The 16,027-nt window shown below is 41.9% G+C and overlaps 61 non-coding genes and 1 pseudogene across 61 annotated transcripts; all 62 read left to right on the forward strand.

The window, feature by feature from the left end:
- The first annotated feature begins 65 nt into the window (after nt 1–65).
- On the forward strand, nt 66–184 carry LOC115020590 (5S ribosomal RNA). The gene has a single exon (XR_003833640.1). It is a non-coding gene; the product is annotated as a 5S ribosomal RNA (ribosomal RNA).
- Nucleotides 185–304: 120 nt separating this feature from the next.
- On the forward strand, nt 305–423 carry LOC115020591 (5S ribosomal RNA). Its single transcript, XR_003833641.1, has one exon. It is a non-coding gene; the product is annotated as a 5S ribosomal RNA (ribosomal RNA).
- A 120-nt stretch (nt 424–543) lies between these two features.
- On the forward strand, nt 544–662 carry LOC115020592 (5S ribosomal RNA). Its single transcript, XR_003833642.1, has one exon. It is a non-coding gene; the product is annotated as a 5S ribosomal RNA (ribosomal RNA).
- Nucleotides 663–783: 121 nt separating this feature from the next.
- Nucleotides 784–902, forward strand: LOC115020593 (5S ribosomal RNA). Its single transcript, XR_003833643.1, has one exon. It is a non-coding gene; the product is annotated as a 5S ribosomal RNA (ribosomal RNA).
- A 120-nt stretch (nt 903–1,022) lies between these two features.
- Nucleotides 1,023–1,141, forward strand: LOC115020594 (5S ribosomal RNA). Its single transcript, XR_003833644.1, has one exon. It is a non-coding gene; the product is annotated as a 5S ribosomal RNA (ribosomal RNA).
- A 120-nt stretch (nt 1,142–1,261) lies between these two features.
- LOC115020595 (5S ribosomal RNA) lies at nt 1,262–1,380 on the forward strand. Its single transcript, XR_003833645.1, has one exon. It is a non-coding gene; the product is annotated as a 5S ribosomal RNA (ribosomal RNA).
- A 121-nt stretch (nt 1,381–1,501) lies between these two features.
- On the forward strand, nt 1,502–1,620 carry LOC115020597 (5S ribosomal RNA). Its single transcript, XR_003833646.1, has one exon. It is a non-coding gene; the product is annotated as a 5S ribosomal RNA (ribosomal RNA).
- Nucleotides 1,621–1,740: 120 nt separating this feature from the next.
- LOC115020598 (5S ribosomal RNA) lies at nt 1,741–1,859 on the forward strand. The gene has a single exon (XR_003833647.1). It is a non-coding gene; the product is annotated as a 5S ribosomal RNA (ribosomal RNA).
- A 120-nt stretch (nt 1,860–1,979) lies between these two features.
- LOC115020599 (5S ribosomal RNA) lies at nt 1,980–2,098 on the forward strand. Its single transcript, XR_003833648.1, has one exon. It is a non-coding gene; the product is annotated as a 5S ribosomal RNA (ribosomal RNA).
- Nucleotides 2,099–2,218: 120 nt separating this feature from the next.
- On the forward strand, nt 2,219–2,337 carry LOC115020601 (5S ribosomal RNA). Its single transcript, XR_003833650.1, has one exon. It is a non-coding gene; the product is annotated as a 5S ribosomal RNA (ribosomal RNA).
- A 121-nt stretch (nt 2,338–2,458) lies between these two features.
- On the forward strand, nt 2,459–2,577 carry LOC115020602 (5S ribosomal RNA). Its single transcript, XR_003833651.1, has one exon. It is a non-coding gene; the product is annotated as a 5S ribosomal RNA (ribosomal RNA).
- A 120-nt stretch (nt 2,578–2,697) lies between these two features.
- LOC115020603 (5S ribosomal RNA) lies at nt 2,698–2,816 on the forward strand. Its single transcript, XR_003833652.1, has one exon. It is a non-coding gene; the product is annotated as a 5S ribosomal RNA (ribosomal RNA).
- A 120-nt stretch (nt 2,817–2,936) lies between these two features.
- LOC115020604 (5S ribosomal RNA) lies at nt 2,937–3,055 on the forward strand. Its single transcript, XR_003833653.1, has one exon. It is a non-coding gene; the product is annotated as a 5S ribosomal RNA (ribosomal RNA).
- Nucleotides 3,056–3,176: 121 nt separating this feature from the next.
- Nucleotides 3,177–3,295, forward strand: LOC115020605 (5S ribosomal RNA). The gene has a single exon (XR_003833654.1). It is a non-coding gene; the product is annotated as a 5S ribosomal RNA (ribosomal RNA).
- A 120-nt stretch (nt 3,296–3,415) lies between these two features.
- LOC115020606 (5S ribosomal RNA) lies at nt 3,416–3,534 on the forward strand. Its single transcript, XR_003833655.1, has one exon. It is a non-coding gene; the product is annotated as a 5S ribosomal RNA (ribosomal RNA).
- A 120-nt stretch (nt 3,535–3,654) lies between these two features.
- On the forward strand, nt 3,655–3,773 carry LOC115020607 (5S ribosomal RNA). The gene has a single exon (XR_003833656.1). It is a non-coding gene; the product is annotated as a 5S ribosomal RNA (ribosomal RNA).
- Nucleotides 3,774–3,894: 121 nt separating this feature from the next.
- Nucleotides 3,895–4,013, forward strand: LOC115020608 (5S ribosomal RNA). Its single transcript, XR_003833657.1, has one exon. It is a non-coding gene; the product is annotated as a 5S ribosomal RNA (ribosomal RNA).
- Nucleotides 4,014–4,133: 120 nt separating this feature from the next.
- LOC115020609 (5S ribosomal RNA) lies at nt 4,134–4,252 on the forward strand. The gene has a single exon (XR_003833658.1). It is a non-coding gene; the product is annotated as a 5S ribosomal RNA (ribosomal RNA).
- A 121-nt stretch (nt 4,253–4,373) lies between these two features.
- LOC115020610 (5S ribosomal RNA) lies at nt 4,374–4,492 on the forward strand. Its single transcript, XR_003833659.1, has one exon. It is a non-coding gene; the product is annotated as a 5S ribosomal RNA (ribosomal RNA).
- A 122-nt stretch (nt 4,493–4,614) lies between these two features.
- LOC115020612 (5S ribosomal RNA) lies at nt 4,615–4,733 on the forward strand. The gene has a single exon (XR_003833661.1). It is a non-coding gene; the product is annotated as a 5S ribosomal RNA (ribosomal RNA).
- A 120-nt stretch (nt 4,734–4,853) lies between these two features.
- LOC115020613 (5S ribosomal RNA) lies at nt 4,854–4,972 on the forward strand. Its single transcript, XR_003833662.1, has one exon. It is a non-coding gene; the product is annotated as a 5S ribosomal RNA (ribosomal RNA).
- A 120-nt stretch (nt 4,973–5,092) lies between these two features.
- On the forward strand, nt 5,093–5,211 carry LOC115020614 (5S ribosomal RNA). Its single transcript, XR_003833663.1, has one exon. It is a non-coding gene; the product is annotated as a 5S ribosomal RNA (ribosomal RNA).
- Nucleotides 5,212–5,332: 121 nt separating this feature from the next.
- On the forward strand, nt 5,333–5,451 carry LOC115020615 (5S ribosomal RNA). The gene has a single exon (XR_003833664.1). It is a non-coding gene; the product is annotated as a 5S ribosomal RNA (ribosomal RNA).
- Nucleotides 5,452–5,572: 121 nt separating this feature from the next.
- On the forward strand, nt 5,573–5,691 carry LOC115020616 (5S ribosomal RNA). The gene has a single exon (XR_003833665.1). It is a non-coding gene; the product is annotated as a 5S ribosomal RNA (ribosomal RNA).
- Nucleotides 5,692–5,812: 121 nt separating this feature from the next.
- LOC115020617 (5S ribosomal RNA) lies at nt 5,813–5,931 on the forward strand. The gene has a single exon (XR_003833666.1). It is a non-coding gene; the product is annotated as a 5S ribosomal RNA (ribosomal RNA).
- A 120-nt stretch (nt 5,932–6,051) lies between these two features.
- Nucleotides 6,052–6,170, forward strand: LOC115020618 (5S ribosomal RNA). Its single transcript, XR_003833667.1, has one exon. It is a non-coding gene; the product is annotated as a 5S ribosomal RNA (ribosomal RNA).
- A 120-nt stretch (nt 6,171–6,290) lies between these two features.
- On the forward strand, nt 6,291–6,409 carry LOC115020619 (5S ribosomal RNA). Its single transcript, XR_003833668.1, has one exon. It is a non-coding gene; the product is annotated as a 5S ribosomal RNA (ribosomal RNA).
- A 121-nt stretch (nt 6,410–6,530) lies between these two features.
- LOC115020620 (5S ribosomal RNA) lies at nt 6,531–6,649 on the forward strand. The gene has a single exon (XR_003833669.1). It is a non-coding gene; the product is annotated as a 5S ribosomal RNA (ribosomal RNA).
- A 120-nt stretch (nt 6,650–6,769) lies between these two features.
- Nucleotides 6,770–6,888, forward strand: LOC115020621 (5S ribosomal RNA). Its single transcript, XR_003833670.1, has one exon. It is a non-coding gene; the product is annotated as a 5S ribosomal RNA (ribosomal RNA).
- Nucleotides 6,889–7,008: 120 nt separating this feature from the next.
- LOC115020624 (5S ribosomal RNA) lies at nt 7,009–7,127 on the forward strand. Its single transcript, XR_003833672.1, has one exon. It is a non-coding gene; the product is annotated as a 5S ribosomal RNA (ribosomal RNA).
- A 121-nt stretch (nt 7,128–7,248) lies between these two features.
- LOC115020625 (5S ribosomal RNA) lies at nt 7,249–7,367 on the forward strand. The gene has a single exon (XR_003833673.1). It is a non-coding gene; the product is annotated as a 5S ribosomal RNA (ribosomal RNA).
- Nucleotides 7,368–7,487: 120 nt separating this feature from the next.
- Nucleotides 7,488–7,606, forward strand: LOC115020626 (5S ribosomal RNA). Its single transcript, XR_003833674.1, has one exon. It is a non-coding gene; the product is annotated as a 5S ribosomal RNA (ribosomal RNA).
- Nucleotides 7,607–7,726: 120 nt separating this feature from the next.
- Nucleotides 7,727–7,845, forward strand: LOC115020627 (5S ribosomal RNA). The gene has a single exon (XR_003833675.1). It is a non-coding gene; the product is annotated as a 5S ribosomal RNA (ribosomal RNA).
- A 121-nt stretch (nt 7,846–7,966) lies between these two features.
- LOC115020628 (5S ribosomal RNA) lies at nt 7,967–8,085 on the forward strand. Its single transcript, XR_003833676.1, has one exon. It is a non-coding gene; the product is annotated as a 5S ribosomal RNA (ribosomal RNA).
- A 120-nt stretch (nt 8,086–8,205) lies between these two features.
- On the forward strand, nt 8,206–8,324 carry LOC115020524 (5S ribosomal RNA). The gene has a single exon (XR_003833589.1). It is a non-coding gene; the product is annotated as a 5S ribosomal RNA (ribosomal RNA).
- Nucleotides 8,325–8,444: 120 nt separating this feature from the next.
- On the forward strand, nt 8,445–8,563 carry LOC115020525 (5S ribosomal RNA). Its single transcript, XR_003833590.1, has one exon. It is a non-coding gene; the product is annotated as a 5S ribosomal RNA (ribosomal RNA).
- Nucleotides 8,564–8,684: 121 nt separating this feature from the next.
- On the forward strand, nt 8,685–8,806 carry LOC115020570 (uncharacterized; annotated as a pseudogene).
- Nucleotides 8,807–8,926: 120 nt separating this feature from the next.
- On the forward strand, nt 8,927–9,045 carry LOC115020526 (5S ribosomal RNA). The gene has a single exon (XR_003833591.1). It is a non-coding gene; the product is annotated as a 5S ribosomal RNA (ribosomal RNA).
- A 1,335-nt stretch (nt 9,046–10,380) lies between these two features.
- Nucleotides 10,381–10,498, forward strand: LOC115020562 (5S ribosomal RNA). Its single transcript, XR_003833625.1, has one exon. It is a non-coding gene; the product is annotated as a 5S ribosomal RNA (ribosomal RNA).
- Nucleotides 10,499–10,608: 110 nt separating this feature from the next.
- On the forward strand, nt 10,609–10,727 carry LOC115020527 (5S ribosomal RNA). Its single transcript, XR_003833592.1, has one exon. It is a non-coding gene; the product is annotated as a 5S ribosomal RNA (ribosomal RNA).
- Nucleotides 10,728–10,847: 120 nt separating this feature from the next.
- On the forward strand, nt 10,848–10,966 carry LOC115020528 (5S ribosomal RNA). Its single transcript, XR_003833593.1, has one exon. It is a non-coding gene; the product is annotated as a 5S ribosomal RNA (ribosomal RNA).
- A 121-nt stretch (nt 10,967–11,087) lies between these two features.
- On the forward strand, nt 11,088–11,206 carry LOC115020530 (5S ribosomal RNA). The gene has a single exon (XR_003833595.1). It is a non-coding gene; the product is annotated as a 5S ribosomal RNA (ribosomal RNA).
- Nucleotides 11,207–11,326: 120 nt separating this feature from the next.
- LOC115020531 (5S ribosomal RNA) lies at nt 11,327–11,445 on the forward strand. The gene has a single exon (XR_003833596.1). It is a non-coding gene; the product is annotated as a 5S ribosomal RNA (ribosomal RNA).
- Nucleotides 11,446–11,565: 120 nt separating this feature from the next.
- Nucleotides 11,566–11,684, forward strand: LOC115020532 (5S ribosomal RNA). Its single transcript, XR_003833597.1, has one exon. It is a non-coding gene; the product is annotated as a 5S ribosomal RNA (ribosomal RNA).
- Nucleotides 11,685–11,804: 120 nt separating this feature from the next.
- On the forward strand, nt 11,805–11,923 carry LOC115020534 (5S ribosomal RNA). Its single transcript, XR_003833598.1, has one exon. It is a non-coding gene; the product is annotated as a 5S ribosomal RNA (ribosomal RNA).
- A 121-nt stretch (nt 11,924–12,044) lies between these two features.
- On the forward strand, nt 12,045–12,163 carry LOC115020535 (5S ribosomal RNA). The gene has a single exon (XR_003833599.1). It is a non-coding gene; the product is annotated as a 5S ribosomal RNA (ribosomal RNA).
- Nucleotides 12,164–12,284: 121 nt separating this feature from the next.
- On the forward strand, nt 12,285–12,403 carry LOC115020536 (5S ribosomal RNA). The gene has a single exon (XR_003833600.1). It is a non-coding gene; the product is annotated as a 5S ribosomal RNA (ribosomal RNA).
- A 120-nt stretch (nt 12,404–12,523) lies between these two features.
- Nucleotides 12,524–12,642, forward strand: LOC115020537 (5S ribosomal RNA). Its single transcript, XR_003833601.1, has one exon. It is a non-coding gene; the product is annotated as a 5S ribosomal RNA (ribosomal RNA).
- Nucleotides 12,643–12,763: 121 nt separating this feature from the next.
- LOC115020538 (5S ribosomal RNA) lies at nt 12,764–12,882 on the forward strand. The gene has a single exon (XR_003833602.1). It is a non-coding gene; the product is annotated as a 5S ribosomal RNA (ribosomal RNA).
- Nucleotides 12,883–13,002: 120 nt separating this feature from the next.
- LOC115020539 (5S ribosomal RNA) lies at nt 13,003–13,121 on the forward strand. Its single transcript, XR_003833604.1, has one exon. It is a non-coding gene; the product is annotated as a 5S ribosomal RNA (ribosomal RNA).
- Nucleotides 13,122–13,242: 121 nt separating this feature from the next.
- On the forward strand, nt 13,243–13,361 carry LOC115020540 (5S ribosomal RNA). Its single transcript, XR_003833605.1, has one exon. It is a non-coding gene; the product is annotated as a 5S ribosomal RNA (ribosomal RNA).
- A 121-nt stretch (nt 13,362–13,482) lies between these two features.
- Nucleotides 13,483–13,601, forward strand: LOC115020542 (5S ribosomal RNA). Its single transcript, XR_003833607.1, has one exon. It is a non-coding gene; the product is annotated as a 5S ribosomal RNA (ribosomal RNA).
- Nucleotides 13,602–13,722: 121 nt separating this feature from the next.
- Nucleotides 13,723–13,841, forward strand: LOC115020543 (5S ribosomal RNA). Its single transcript, XR_003833608.1, has one exon. It is a non-coding gene; the product is annotated as a 5S ribosomal RNA (ribosomal RNA).
- A 121-nt stretch (nt 13,842–13,962) lies between these two features.
- On the forward strand, nt 13,963–14,081 carry LOC115020545 (5S ribosomal RNA). Its single transcript, XR_003833609.1, has one exon. It is a non-coding gene; the product is annotated as a 5S ribosomal RNA (ribosomal RNA).
- Nucleotides 14,082–14,201: 120 nt separating this feature from the next.
- Nucleotides 14,202–14,320, forward strand: LOC115020546 (5S ribosomal RNA). Its single transcript, XR_003833610.1, has one exon. It is a non-coding gene; the product is annotated as a 5S ribosomal RNA (ribosomal RNA).
- Nucleotides 14,321–14,441: 121 nt separating this feature from the next.
- LOC115020547 (5S ribosomal RNA) lies at nt 14,442–14,560 on the forward strand. Its single transcript, XR_003833611.1, has one exon. It is a non-coding gene; the product is annotated as a 5S ribosomal RNA (ribosomal RNA).
- A 120-nt stretch (nt 14,561–14,680) lies between these two features.
- Nucleotides 14,681–14,799, forward strand: LOC115020548 (5S ribosomal RNA). Its single transcript, XR_003833612.1, has one exon. It is a non-coding gene; the product is annotated as a 5S ribosomal RNA (ribosomal RNA).
- Nucleotides 14,800–14,919: 120 nt separating this feature from the next.
- On the forward strand, nt 14,920–15,038 carry LOC115020549 (5S ribosomal RNA). The gene has a single exon (XR_003833613.1). It is a non-coding gene; the product is annotated as a 5S ribosomal RNA (ribosomal RNA).
- Nucleotides 15,039–15,159: 121 nt separating this feature from the next.
- On the forward strand, nt 15,160–15,278 carry LOC115020550 (5S ribosomal RNA). The gene has a single exon (XR_003833614.1). It is a non-coding gene; the product is annotated as a 5S ribosomal RNA (ribosomal RNA).
- Nucleotides 15,279–15,398: 120 nt separating this feature from the next.
- Nucleotides 15,399–15,517, forward strand: LOC115020551 (5S ribosomal RNA). Its single transcript, XR_003833615.1, has one exon. It is a non-coding gene; the product is annotated as a 5S ribosomal RNA (ribosomal RNA).
- Nucleotides 15,518–15,637: 120 nt separating this feature from the next.
- On the forward strand, nt 15,638–15,756 carry LOC115020552 (5S ribosomal RNA). The gene has a single exon (XR_003833616.1). It is a non-coding gene; the product is annotated as a 5S ribosomal RNA (ribosomal RNA).
- Nucleotides 15,757–15,876: 120 nt separating this feature from the next.
- On the forward strand, nt 15,877–15,995 carry LOC115020554 (5S ribosomal RNA). Its single transcript, XR_003833618.1, has one exon. It is a non-coding gene; the product is annotated as a 5S ribosomal RNA (ribosomal RNA).
- The last annotated feature ends 32 nt before the right edge of the window (nt 15,996–16,027 follow it).

The raw sequence follows: 16,027 nt of genomic DNA on the forward strand, positions 1-16,027 counted from the left end.
TTAAGAAAAGACAATTCATTGTGTTTTACCTTCAATATAACAGCAAGTGTATATGCTCTATTTCAGATTACGGCCATACCACACTGACAACGCCCGATCTCGTCTGATCTCGGAAGCTAAGCAGAGTTGGGCTGGGTCAGTACTTGGATGGGTGACCGCCTGGGAATACCCGGTGCTGTAAGCATTTTGTTTCCTTCTTAATTAGCAAAATGAAGACATGAATAGAACTGTCCGCGTATATTAAGAAAAGACAATTCATTGTGTTTTACCTTCAATAAACAGCAAGTGTATATGCTCTATTTCAGATTACGGCCATACCACACTGACAACGCCCGATCTCGTCTGATCTCGGAAGCTAAGCAGAGTTGGGCTGGGTCAGTACTTGGATGGGTGACCGCCTGGGAATACCCGGTGCTGTAAGCATTTTGTTTCCTTCTTAATTAGCAAAATGAAGACATGAATAGAACTGTCCGCGTATATTAAGAAAAGACAATTCATTGTGTTTTACCTTCAATAAACAGCAAGTGTATATGCTCTATTTTAGATTACGGCCATACCACACTGACAACGCCCGATCTCGTCTGATCTCGGAAGCTAAGCAGAGTTGGGCTGGGTCAGTACTTGGATGGGTGACCGCCTGGGAATACCCGGTGCTGTAAGCATTTTGTTTCCTTCTTAATTAGCAAAATGAAGACATGAATAGAACTGTCCGCGTATATTAAGAAAAGACAATTCATTGTGTTTTACCTTCAATATAACAGCAAGTGTATATGCTCTATTTTAGATTACGGCCATACCACACTGACAACGCCCGATCTCGTCTGATCTCGGAAGCTAAGCAGAGTTGGGCTGGGTCAGTACTTGGATGGGTGACCGCCTGGGAATACCCGGTGCTGTAAGCATTTTGTTTCCTTCTTAATTAGCAAAATGAAGACATGAATAGAACTGTCCGCGTATATTAAGAAAAGACAATTCATTGTGTTTTACCTTCAATAAACAGCAAGTGTATATGCTCTATTTCAGATTACGGCCATACCACACTGACAACGCCCGATCTCGTCTGATCTCGGAAGCTAAGCAGAGTTGGGCTGGGTCAGTACTTGGATGGGTGACCGCCTGGGAATACCCGGTGCTGTAAGCATTTTGTTTCCTTCTTAATTAGCAAAATGAAGACATGAATAGAACTGTCCGCGTATATTAAGAAAAGACAATTCATTGTGTTTTACCTTCAATAAACAGCAAGTGTATATGCTCTATTTTAGATTACGGCCATACCACACTGACAACGCCCGATCTCGTCTGATCTCGGAAGCTAAGCAGAGTTGGGCTGGGTCAGTACTTGGATGGGTGACCGCCTGGGAATACCCGGTGCTGTAAGCATTTTGTTTCCTTCTTAATTAGCAAAATGAAGACATGAATAGAACTGTCCGCGTATATTAAGAAAAGACAATTCATTGTGTTTTACCTTCAATAAACAGCAAGTGTATATGCTCTATTTTCAGATTACGGCCATACCACACTGACAACGCCCGATCTCGTCTGATCTCGGAAGCTAAGCAGAGTTGGGCTGGGTCAGTACTTGGATGGGTGACCGCCTGGGAATACCCGGTGCTGTAAGCATTTTGTTTCCTTCTTAATTAGCAAAATGAAGACATGAATAGAACTGTCCGCGTATATTAAGAAAAGACAATTCATTGTGTTTTACCTTCAATAAACAGCAAGTGTATATGCTCTATTTCAGATTACGGCCATACCACACTGACAACGCCCGATCTCGTCTGATCTCGGAAGCTAAGCAGAGTTGGGCTGGGTCAGTACTTGGATGGGTGACCGCCTGGGAATACCCGGTGCTGTAAGCATTTTGTTTCCTTCTTAATTAGCAAAATGAAGACATGAATAGAACTGTCCGCGTATATTAAGAAAAGACAATTCATTGTGTTTTACCTTCAATAAACAGCAAGTGTATATGCTCTATTTTAGATTACGGCCATACCACACTGACAACGCCCGATCTCGTCTGATCTCGGAAGCTAAGCAGAGTTGGGCTGGGTCAGTACTTGGATGGGTGACCGCCTGGGAATACCCGGTGCTGTAAGCATTTTGTTTCCTTCTTAATTAGCAAAATGAAGACATGAATAGAACTGTCCGCGTATATTAAGAAAAGACAATTCATTGTGTTTTACCTTCAATAAACAGCAAGTGTATATGCTCTATTTTAGATTACGGCCATACCACACTGACAACGCCCGATCTCGTCTGATCTCGGAAGCTAAGCAGAGTTGGGCTGGGTCAGTACTTGGATGGGTGACCGCCTGGGAATACCCGGTGCTGTAAGCATTTTGTTTCCTTCTTAATTAGCAAAATGAAGACATGAATAGAACTGTCCGCGTATATTAAGAAAAGACAATTCATTGTGTTTTACCTTCAATATAACAGCAAGTGTATATGCTCTATTTCAGATTACGGCCATACCACACTGACAACGCCCGATCTCGTCTGATCTCGGAAGCTAAGCAGAGTTGGGCTGGGTCAGTACTTGGATGGGTGACCGCCTGGGAATACCCGGTGCTGTAAGCATTTTGTTTCCTTCTTAATTAGCAAAATGAAGACATGAATAGAACTGTCCGCGTATATTAAGAAAAGACAATTCATTGTGTTTTACCTTCAATAAACAGCAAGTGTATATGCTCTATTTCAGATTACGGCCATACCACACTGACAACGCCCGATCTCGTCTGATCTCGGAAGCTAAGCAGAGTTGGGCTGGGTCAGTACTTGGATGGGTGACCGCCTGGGAATACCCGGTGCTGTAAGCATTTTGTTTCCTTCTTAATTAGCAAAATGAAGACATGAATAGAACTGTCCGCGTATATTAAGAAAAGACAATTCATTGTGTTTTACCTTCAATAAACAGCAAGTGTATATGCTCTATTTCAGATTACGGCCATACCACACTGACAACGCCCGATCTCGTCTGATCTCGGAAGCTAAGCAGAGTTGGGCTGGGTCAGTACTTGGATGGGTGACCGCCTGGGAATACCCGGTGCTGTAAGCATTTTGTTTCCTTCTTAATTAGCAAAATGAAGACATGAATAGAACTGTCCGCGTATATTAAGAAAAGACAATTCATTGTGTTTTACCTTCAATAAACAGCAAGTGTATATGCTCTATTTTCAGATTACGGCCATACCACACTGACAACGCCCGATCTCGTCTGATCTCGGAAGCTAAGCAGAGTTGGGCTGGGTCAGTACTTGGATGGGTGACCGCCTGGGAATACCCGGTGCTGTAAGCATTTTGTTTCCTTCTTAATTAGCAAAATGAAGACATGAATAGAACTGTCCGCGTATATTAAGAAAAGACAATTCATTGTGTTTTACCTTCAATAAACAGCAAGTGTATATGCTCTATTTCAGATTACGGCCATACCACACTGACAACGCCCGATCTCGTCTGATCTCGGAAGCTAAGCAGAGTTGGGCTGGGTCAGTACTTGGATGGGTGACCGCCTGGGAATACCCGGTGCTGTAAGCATTTTGTTTCCTTCTTAATTAGCAAAATGAAGACATGAATAGAACTGTCCGCGTATATTAAGAAAAGACAATTCATTGTGTTTTACCTTCAATAAACAGCAAGTGTATATGCTCTATTTCAGATTACGGCCATACCACACTGACAACGCCCGATCTCGTCTGATCTCGGAAGCTAAGCAGAGTTGGGCTGGGTCAGTACTTGGATGGGTGACCGCCTGGGAATACCCGGTGCTGTAAGCATTTTGTTTCCTTCTTAATTAGCAAAATGAAGACATGAATAGAACTGTCCGCGTATATTAAGAAAAGACAATTCATTGTGTTTTACCTTCAATAAACAGCAAGTGTATATGCTCTATTTTCAGATTACGGCCATACCACACTGACAACGCCCGATCTCGTCTGATCTCGGAAGCTAAGCAGAGTTGGGCTGGGTCAGTACTTGGATGGGTGACCGCCTGGGAATACCCGGTGCTGTAAGCATTTTGTTTCCTTCTTAATTAGCAAAATGAAGACATGAATAGAACTGTCCGCGTATATTAAGAAAAGACAATTCATTGTGTTTTACCTTCAATAAACAGCAAGTGTATATGCTCTATTTCAGATTACGGCCATACCACACTGACAACGCCCGATCTCGTCTGATCTCGGAAGCTAAGCAGAGTTGGGCTGGGTCAGTACTTGGATGGGTGACCGCCTGGGAATACCCGGTGCTGTAAGCATTTTGTTTCCTTCTTAATTAGCAAAATGAAGACATGAATAGAACTGTCCGCGTATATTAAGAAAAGACAATTCATTGTGTTTTACCTTCAATATAACAGCAAGTGTATATGCTCTATTTTAGATTACGGCCATACCACACTGACAACGCCCGATCTCGTCTGATCTCGGAAGCTAAGCAGAGTTGGGCTGGGTCAGTACTTGGATGGGTGACCGCCTGGGAATACCCGGTGCTGTAAGCATTTTGTTTCCTTCTTAATTAGCAAAATGAAGACATGAATAGAACTGTCCGCGTATATTAAGAAAAGACAATTCATTGTGTTTTACCTTCAATATAACAGCAAGTGTATATGCTCTATTTTCAGATTACGGCCATACCACACTGACAACGCCCGATCTCGTCTGATCTCGGAAGCTAAGCAGAGTTGGGCTGGGTCAGTACTTGGATGGGTGACCGCCTGGGAATACCCGGTGCTGTAAGCATTTTGTTTCCTTCTTAATTAGCAAAATGAAGACATGAATAGAACTGTCCGCGTATATTAAGAAAAGACAATTCATTGTGTTTTACCTTCAATAAACAGCAAGTGTATATGCTCTATTTCAGATTACGGCCATACCACACTGACAACGCCCGATCTCGTCTGATCTCGGAAGCTAAGCAGAGTTGGGCTGGGTCAGTACTTGGATGGGTGACCGCCTGGGAATACCCGGTGCTGTAAGCATTTTGTTTCCTTCTTAATTAGCAAAATGAAGACATGAATAGAACTGTCCGCGTATATTAAGAAAAGACAATTCATTGTGTTTTACCTTCAATAAACAGCAAGTGTATATGCTCTATTTTAGATTACGGCCATACCACACTGACAACGCCCGATCTCGTCTGATCTCGGAAGCTAAGCAGAGTTGGGCTGGGTCAGTACTTGGATGGGTGACCGCCTGGGAATACCCGGTGCTGTAAGCATTTTGTTTCCTTCTTAATTAGCAAAATGAAGACATGAATAGAACTGTCCGCGTATATTAAGAAAAGACAATTCATTGTGTTTTACCTTCAATATAACAGCAAGTGTATATGCTCTATTTCAGATTACGGCCATACCACACTGACAACGCCCGATCTCGTCTGATCTCGGAAGCTAAGCAGAGTTGGGCTGGGTCAGTACTTGGATGGGTGACCGCCTGGGAATACCCGGTGCTGTAAGCATTTTGTTTCCTTCTTAATTAGCAAAATGAAGACATGAATAGAACTGTCCGCGTATATTAAGAAAAGACAATTCATTGTGTTTTACCTTCAATATAACAGCAAGTGTATATGCTCTATTTTAGATTACGGCCATACCACACTGACAACGCCCGATCTCGTCTGATCTCGGAAGCTAAGCAGAGTTGGGCTGGGTCAGTACTTGGATGGGTGACCGCCTGGGAATACCCGGTGCTGTAAGCATTTTGTTTCCTTCTTAATTAGCAAAATGAAGACATGAATAGAACTGTCCGCGTATATTAAGAAAAGACAATTCATTGTGTTTTACCTTCAATAAACAGCAAGTGTATATGCTCTATTTTCAGATTACGGCCATACCACACTGACAACGCCCGATCTCGTCTGATCTCGGAAGCTAAGCAGAGTTGGGCTGGGTCAGTACTTGGATGGGTGACCGCCTGGGAATACCCGGTGCTGTAAGCATTTTGTTTCCTTCTTAATTAGCAAAATGAAGACATGAATAGAACTGTCCGCGTATATTAAGAAAAGACAATTCATTGTGTTTTACCTTCAATAAACAGCAAGTGTATATGCTCTATTTTAGATTACGGCCATACCACACTGACAACGCCCGATCTCGTCTGATCTCGGAAGCTAAGCAGAGTTGGGCTGGGTCAGTACTTGGATGGGTGACCGCCTGGGAATACCCGGTGCTGTAAGCATTTTGTTTCCTTCTTAATTAGCAAAATGAAGACATGAATAGAACTGTCCGCGTATATTAAGAAAAGACAATTCATTGTGTTTTACCTTCAATAAACAGCAAGTGTATATGCTCTATTTTAGATTACGGCCATACCACACTGACAACGCCCGATCTCGTCTGATCTCGGAAGCTAAGCAGAGTTGGGCTGGGTCAGTACTTGGATGGGTGACCGCCTGGGAATACCCGGTGCTGTAAGCATTTTGTTTCCTTCTTAATTAGCAAAATGAAGACATGAATAGAACTGTCCGCGTATATTAAGAAAAGACAATTCATTGTGTTTTACCTTCAATATAACAGCAAGTGTATATGCTCTATTTCAGATTACGGCCATACCACACTGACAACGCCCGATCTCGTCTGATCTCGGAAGCTAAGCAGAGTTGGGCTGGGTCAGTACTTGGATGGGTGACCGCCTGGGAATACCCGGTGCTGTAAGCATTTTGTTTCCTTCTTAATTAGCAAAATGAAGACATGAATAGAACTGTCCGCGTATATTAAGAAAAGACAATTCATTGTGTTTTACCTTCAATAAACAGCAAGTGTATATGCTCTATTTCAGATTACGGCCATACCACACTGACAACGCCCGATCTCGTCTGATCTCGGAAGCTAAGCAGAGTTGGGCTGGGTCAGTACTTGGATGGGTGACCGCCTGGGAATACCCGGTGCTGTAAGCATTTTGTTTCCTTCTTAATTAGCAAAATGAAGACATGAATAGAACTGTCCGCGTATATTAAGAAAAGACAATTCATTGTGTTTTACCTTCAATAAACAGCAAGTGTATATGCTCTATTTCAGATTACGGCCATACCACACTGACAACGCCCGATCTCGTCTGATCTCGGAAGCTAAGCAGAGTTGGGCTGGGTCAGTACTTGGATGGGTGACCGCCTGGGAATACCCGGTGCTGTAAGCATTTTGTTTCCTTCTTAATTAGCAAAATGAAGACATGAATAGAACTGTCCGCGTATATTAAGAAAAGACAATTCATTGTGTTTTACCTTCAATAAACAGCAAGTGTATATGCTCTATTTTCAGATTACGGCCATACCACACTGACAACGCCCGATCTCGTCTGATCTCGGAAGCTAAGCAGAGTTGGGCTGGGTCAGTACTTGGATGGGTGACCGCCTGGGAATACCCGGTGCTGTAAGCATTTTGTTTCCTTCTTAATTAGCAAAATGAAGACATGAATAGAACTGTCCGCGTATATTAAGAAAAGACAATTCATTGTGTTTTACCTTCAATAAACAGCAAGTGTATATGCTCTATTTCAGATTACGGCCATACCACACTGACAACGCCCGATCTCGTCTGATCTCGGAAGCTAAGCAGAGTTGGGCTGGGTCAGTACTTGGATGGGTGACCGCCTGGGAATACCCGGTGCTGTAAGCATTTTGTTTCCTTCTTAATTAGCAAAATGAAGACATGAATAGAACTGTCCGCGTATATTAAGAAAAGACAATTCATTGTGTTTTACCTTCAATAAACAGCAAGTGTATATGCTCTATTTCAGATTACGGCCATACCACACTGACAACGCCCGATCTCGTCTGATCTCGGAAGCTAAGCAGAGTTGGGCTGGGTCAGTACTTGGATGGGTGACCGCCTGGGAATACCCGGTGCTGTAAGCATTTTGTTTCCTTCTTAATTAGCAAAATGAAGACATGAATAGAACTGTCCGCGTATATTAAGAAAAGACAATTCATTGTGTTTTACCTTCAATATAACAGCAAGTGTATATGCTCTATTTTAGATTACGGCCATACCACACTGACAACGCCCGATCTCGTCTGATCTCGGAAGCTAAGCAGAGTTGGGCTGGGTCAGTACTTGGATGGGTGACCGCCTGGGAATACCCGGTGCTGTAAGCATTTTGTTTCCTTCTTAATTAGCAAAATGAAGACATGAATAGAACTGTCCGCGTATATTAAGAAAAGACAATTCATTGTGTTTTACCTTCAATAAACAGCAAGTGTATATGCTCTATTTCAGATTACGGCCATACCACACTGACAACGCCCGATCTCGTCTGATCTCGGAAGCTAAGCAGAGTTGGGCTGGGTCAGTACTTGGATGGGTGACCGCCTGGGAATACCCGGTGCTGTAAGCATTTTGTTTCCTTCTTAATTAGCAAAATGAAGACATGAATAGAACTGTCCGCGTATATTAAGAAAAGACAATTCATTGTGTTTTACCTTCAATAAACAGCAAGTGTATATGCTCTATTTTAGATTACGGCCATACCACACTGACAACGCCCGATCTCGTCTGATCTCGGAAGCTAAGCAGAGTTGGGCTGGGTCAGTACTTGGATGGGTGACCGCCTGGGAATACCCGGTGCTGTAAGCATTTTGTTTCCTTCTTAATTAGCAAAATGAAGACATGAATAGAACTGTCCGCGTATATTAAGAAAAGACAATTCATTGTGTTTTACCTTCAATATAACAGCAAGTGTATATGCTCTATTTCAGATTACGGCCATACCACACTGACAACGCCCGATCTCGTCTGATCTCGGAAGCTAAGCAGAGTTGGGCTGGGTCAGTACTTGGATGGATGGTGACCGCCTGGGAATACCCGGTGCTGTAAGCATTTTGTTTCCTTCTTAATTAGCAAAATGAAGACATGAATAGAACTGTCCGCGTATATTAAGAAAAGACAATTCATTGTGTTTTACCTTCAATATAACAGCAAGTGTATATGCTCTATTTAGATTACGGCCATACCACACTGACAACGCCCGATCTCGTCTGATCTCGGAAGCTAAGCAGAGTTGGGCTGGGTCAGTACTTGGATGGGTGACCGCCTGGGAATACCCGGTGCTGTAAGCATTTTGTTTCCTTCTTAATTAGCAAATGAAGACATGAATAGAACTGTCCGCGTATATTAAGAAAAGACAATTCATTGTGTTTTACCTTCAATATAACAGCAAGTGTATATGCTCTATTTTAGATTACGGCCATACCACACTGCTCTCTCACTCTCTCCTCCCTCTCTCTCTCTCTCTCTACTCCTCTCTCTATCGCCTCCCTCTCTCTCTCTCTCCTCCCTCTCTTCTCCCTCTTCTCTCTCTCCCCCTCTCTCTCCCTCCTCTCTATCTATATCTACTCTCATCTGTCTCTTTCTATCTCTTCTCCTCCACCGTCTCTCTCTCTCCCTATACTACTATATCTCCCATCTCTCATAGTCTACCCTATATTATACACATACTCTATCCACTTATATTATACATATATCCTATCTATAATATATAATATATATACTATAATATCAACATACAATCAGACATACAATCATACATACTACATACATACATACTATATAAATATATAATATAATATATATATATATCTATACATATATATATTATATATACATACATACATACTACATCTATATTATCACATATATATATATTGTGTATTATTATATGTATGTATGTATATATATATATATATACATACCTCCACATATAATCTATATGTGTATATATATATTATGTATTATATATATATATATAACATACATATAGCTATATATATGTGTTATATATATATATTTGTATATATCTATATATATATACATATATATATCTATATAAGATATATTATATAGCATACATTATATATTATATATATACATCCCTATCTACTATATATATATCTATCTATCTATACATATAAAAATTTTTAAAAAATATATATCTATCTATATATATACCTACATATATATATCTCTAATATATACATACCTATCTCACTACATCCCTACCTCTATATATATATCCATATATCTCTCTATATCTATATCTATCACCCTATCTCTCTCTCTCCAATCTATATATATATCTCTCTCTATTTCTCTATATCTATATACTATATTCTATATTCTATATATCTCTACCCCCCTGTCTCTCTCTCTTCTCTCTTCTCCCCCCCTTTCTCTATCTCTCTCCATCTCTATCTCTCTCTATGGAAGCTAAGCAGAGTTGGGCTGGGTCAGTACTTGGATGGGTGACCGCCTGGGAATACCCGGTGCTGTAAGCATTTTGTTTCCTTCTTAATTAGCAAAATGAAGACATGAATAGAACTGTCCGCGTATATTAAGAAAAGACAATTCATTGTGTTTTACCTTCAATAAACAGCAAGTGTATATGCTCTATTTTAGATTACGGCCATACCACCTGACAACGCCCGATCTCGTCTGATCTCGGAAGCTAAGCAGAGTTGGGCTGGGTCAGTACTTGGATGGGTGACCGCCTGGGAATACCCGGTGCTGTAAGCATTTTGTTTCCTTCTTAATTAGCAAAATGAAGACATGAATAGAACTGTCCGCGTATATTAAGAAATGTGTTTTACCTTCAATAAACAGCAAGTGTATATGCTCTATTTTCAGATTACGGCCATACCACACTGACAACGCCCGATCTCGTCTGATCTCGGAAGCTAAGCAGAGTTGGGCTGGGTCAGTACTTGGATGGGTGACCGCCTGGGAATACCCGGTGCTGTAAGCATTTTGTTTCCTTCTTAATTAGCAAAATGAAGACATGAATAGAACTGTCCGCGTATATTAAGAAAAGACAATTCATTGTGTTTTACCTTCAATAAACAGCAAGTGTATATGCTCTATTTCAGATTACGGCCATACCACACTGACAACGCCCGATCTCGTCTGATCTCGGAAGCTAAGCAGAGTTGGGCTGGGTCAGTACTTGGATGGGTGACCGCCTGGGAATACCCGGTGCTGTAAGCATTTTGTTTCCTTCTTAATTAGCAAAATGAAGACATGAATAGAACTGTCCGCGTATATTAAGAAAAGACAATTCATTGTGTTTTACCTTCAATATAACAGCAAGTGTATATGCTCTATTTCAGATTACGGCCATACCACACTGACAACGCCCGATCTCGTCTGATCTCGGAAGCTAAGCAGAGTTGGGCTGGGTCAGTACTTGGATGGGTGACCGCCTGGGAATACCCGGTGCTGTAAGCATTTTGTTTCCTTCTTAATTAGCAAAATGAAGACATGAATAGAACTGTCCGCGTATATTAAGAAAAGACAATTCATTGTGTTTTACCTTCAATATAAAGCAAGTGTATATGCTCTATTTTAGATTACGGCCATACCACACTGACAACGCCCGATCTCGTCTGATCTCGGAAGCTAAGCAGAGTTGGGCTGGGTCAGTACTTGGATGGGTGACCGCCTGGGAATACCCGGTGCTGTAAGCATTTTGTTTCCTTCTTAATTAGCAAAATGAAGACATGAATAGAACTGTCCGCGTATATTAAGAAAAGACAATTCATTGTGTTTTACCTTCAATAAACAGCAAGTGTATATGCTCTATTTCAGATTACGGCCATACCACACTGACAACGCCCGATCTCGTCTGATCTCGGAAGCTAAGCAGAGTTGGGCTGGGTCAGTACTTGGATGGGTGACCGCCTGGGAATACCCGGTGCTGTAAGCATTTTGTTTCCTTCTTAATTAGCAAAATGAAGACATGAATAGAACTGTCCGCGTATATTAAGAAAAGACAATTCATTGTGTTTTACCTTCAATAAACAGCAAGTGTATATGCTCTATTTTAGATTACGGCCATACCACACTGACAACGCCCGATCTCGTCTGATCTCGGAAGCTAAGCAGAGTTGGGCTGGGTCAGTACTTGGATGGGTGACCGCCTGGGAATACCCGGTGCTGTAAGCATTTTGTTTCCTTCTTAATTAGCAAAATGAAGACATGAATAGAACTGTCCGCGTATATTAAGAAAAGACAATTCATTGTGTTTTACCTTCAATATAACAGCAAGTGTATATGCTCTATTTTAGATTACGGCCATACCACACTGACAACGCCCGATCTCGTCTGATCTCGGAAGCTAAGCAGAGTTGGGCTGGGTCAGTACTTGGATGGGTGACCGCCTGGGAATACCCGGTGCTGTAAGCATTTTGTTTCCTTCTTAATTAGCAAAATGAAGACATGAATAGAACTGTCCGCGTATATTAAGAAAAGACAATTCATTGTGTTTTACCTTCAATATAACAGCAAGTGTATATGCTCTATTTTAGATTACGGCCATACCACACTGACAACGCCCGATCTCGTCTGATCTCGGAAGCTAAGCAGAGTTGGGCTGGGTCAGTACTTGGATGGGTGACCGCCTGGGAATACCCGGTGCTGTAAGCATTTTGTTTCCTTCTTAATTAGCAAAATGAAGACATGAATAGAACTGTCCGCGTATATTAAGAAAAGACAATTCATTGTGTTTTACCTTCAATAAACAGCAAGTGTATATGCTCTATTTCAGATTACGGCCATACCACACTGACAACGCCCGATCTCGTCTGATCTCGGAAGCTAAGCAGAGTTGGGCTGGGTCAGTACTTGGATGGGTGACCGCCTGGGAATACCCGGTGCTGTAAGCATTTTGTTTCCTTCTTAATTAGCAAAATGAAGACATGAATAGAACTGTCCGCGTATATTAAGAAAAGACAATTCATTGTGTTTTACCTTCAATATAACAGCAAGTGTATATGCTCTATTTTAGATTACGGCCATACCACACTGACAACGCCCGATCTCGTCTGATCTCGGAAGCTAAGCAGAGTTGGGCTGGGTCAGTACTTGGATGGGTGACCGCCTGGGAATACCCGGTGCTGTAAGCATTTTGTTTCCTTCTTAATTAGCAAAATGAAGACATGAATAGAACTGTCCGCGTATATTAAGAAAAGACAATTCATTGTGTTTTACCTTCAATAAACAGCAAGTGTATATGCTCTATTTTAGATTACGGCCATACCACACTGACAACGCCCGATCTCGTCTGATCTCGGAAGCTAAGCAGAGTTGGGCTGGGTCAGTACTTGGATGGGTGACCGCCTGGGAATACCCGGTGCTGTAAGCATTTTGTTTCCTTCTTAATTAGCAAAATGAAGACATGAATAGAACTGTCCGCGTATATTAAGAAAAGACAATTCATTGTGTTTTACCTTCAATATAACAGCAAGTGTATATGCTCTATTTCAGATTACGGCCATACCACACTGACAACGCCCGATCTCGTCTGATCTCGGAAGCTAAGCAGAGTTGGGCTGGGTCAGTACTTGGATGGGTGACCGCCTGGGAATACCCGGTGCTGTAAGCATTTTGTTTCCTTCTTAATTAGCAAAATGAAGACATGAATAGAACTGTCCGCGTATATTAAGAAAAGACAATTCATTGTGTTTTACCTTCAATATAACAGCAAGTGTATATGCTCTATTTTAGATTACGGCCATACCACACTGACAACGCCCGATCTCGTCTGATCTCGGAAGCTAAGCAGAGTTGGGCTGGGTCAGTACTTGGATGGGTGACCGCCTGGGAATACCCGGTGCTGTAAGCATTTTGTTTCCTTCTTAATTAGCAAAATGAAGACATGAATAGAACTGTCCGCGTATATTAAGAAAAGACAATTCATTGTGTTTTACCTTCAATATAACAGCAAGTGTATATGCTCTATTTCAGATTACGGCCATACCACACTGACAACGCCCGATCTCGTCTGATCTCGGAAGCTAAGCAGAGTTGGGCTGGGTCAGTACTTGGATGGGTGACCGCCTGGGAATACCCGGTGCTGTAAGCATTTTGTTTCCTTCTTAATTAGCAAAATGAAGACATGAATAGAACTGTCCGCGTATATTAAGAAAAGACAATTCATTGTGTTTTACCTTCAATAAACAGCAAGTGTATATGCTCTATTTTCAGATTACGGCCATACCACACTGACAACGCCCGATCTCGTCTGATCTCGGAAGCTAAGCAGAGTTGGGCTGGGTCAGTACTTGGATGGGTGACCGCCTGGGAATACCCGGTGCTGTAAGCATTTTGTTTCCTTCTTAATTAGCAAAATGAAGACATGAATAGAACTGTCCGCGTATATTAAGAAAAGACAATTCATTGTGTTTTACCTTCAATAAACAGCAAGTGTATATGCTCTATTTCAGATTACGGCCATACCACACTGACAACGCCCGATCTCGTCTGATCTCGGAAGCTAAGCAGAGTTGGGCTGGGTCAGTACTTGGATGGGTGACCGCCTGGGAATACCCGGTGCTGTAAGCATTTTGTTTCCTTCTTAATTAGCAAAATGAAGACATGAATAGAACTGTCCGCGTATATTAAGAAAAGACAATTCATTGTGTTTTACCTTCAATATAACAGCAAGTGTATATGCTCTATTTTAGATTACGGCCATACCACACTGACAACGCCCGATCTCGTCTGATCTCGGAAGCTAAGCAGAGTTGGGCTGGGTCAGTACTTGGATGGGTGACCGCCTGGGAATACCCGGTGCTGTAAGCATTTTGTTTCCTTCTTAATTAGCAAAATGAAGACATGAATAGAACTGTCCGCGTATATTAAGAAAAGACAATTCATTGTGTTTTACCTTCAATATAACAGCAAGTGTATATGCTCTATTTAGATTACGGCCATACCACACTGACAACGCCCGATCTCGTCTGATCTCGGAAGCTAAGCAGAGTTGGGCTGGGTCAGTACTTGGATGGGTGACCGCCTGGGAATACCCGGTGCTGTAAGCATTTTGTTTCCTTCTTAATTAGCAAAATGAAGACATGAATAGAACTGTCCGCGTATATTAAGAAAAGACAATTCATTGTGTTTTACCTTCAATAAACAGCAAGTGTATATGCTCTATTTTAGATTACGGCCATACCACACTGACAACGCCCGATCTCGTCTGATCTCGGAAGCTAAGCAGAGTTGGGCTGGGTCAGTACTTGGATGGGTGACCGCCTGGGAATACCCGGTGCTGTAAGCATTTTGTTTCCTTCTTAATTAGCAAAATGAAGACATGAATAGAACTGTCCGCGTATATTAAGAAAAGACAATTCATTGTGTTTTACCTTCAATATAACAGCAAGTGTATATGCTCTATTTTAGATTACGGCCATACCACACTGACAACGCCCGATCTCGTCTGATCTCGGAAGCTAAGCAGAGTTGGGCTGGGTCAGTACTTGGATGGGTGACCGCCTGGGAATACCCGGTGCTGTAAGCATTTTGTTTCCTTCTTAATTAGCAAAATGAAGACATGAATAGAACTGTCCGCGTATATTAAGAAAAGACAATTCATTGTGTTTTACCTTCAATAAACAGCAAGTGTATATGCTCTATTTTAGATTACGGCCATACCACACTGACAACGCCCGATCTCGTCTGATCTCGGAAGCTAAGCAGAGTTGGGCTGGGTCAGTACTTGGATGGGTGACCGCCTGGGAATACCCGGTGCTGTAAGCATTTTGTTTCCTTCTTAATTAGCAAAATGAAGACATGAATAGAACTGTCCGCGTATATTAAGAAAAGACAATTCATTGTGTTTTACCTTCAATAAACAGCAAGTGTATATGCTCTATTTCAGATTACGGCCATACCACACTGACAACGCCCGATCTCGTCTGATCTCGGAAGCTAAGCAGAGTTGGGCTGGGTCAGTACTTGGATGGGTGACCGCCTGGGAATACCCGGTGCTGTAAGCATTTTGTTTCCTTCTTAATTAGCAAAATGAAGACATGAATAGAACTGTCCGCGTATATTAAGAAAAGACAATTCATTGTGTTTTACCTTCAATAAACAGCAAGTGTATATGCTCTATTTCAGATTACGGCCATACCACACTGACAACGCCCGATCTCGTCTGATCTCGGAAGCTAAGCAGAGTTGGGCTGGGTCAGTACTTGGATGGGTGACCGCCTGGGAATACCCGGTGCTGTAAGCATTTTGTTTCCTTCTTAATTAGCAAAATGAAGA

This window comes from Cottoperca gobio, chromosome 15, assembly GCF_900634415.1.
Source record: "Cottoperca gobio chromosome 15, fCotGob3.1, whole genome shotgun sequence".
Lineage (NCBI taxonomy): Eukaryota > Metazoa > Chordata > Actinopteri > Perciformes > Bovichtidae > Cottoperca > Cottoperca gobio.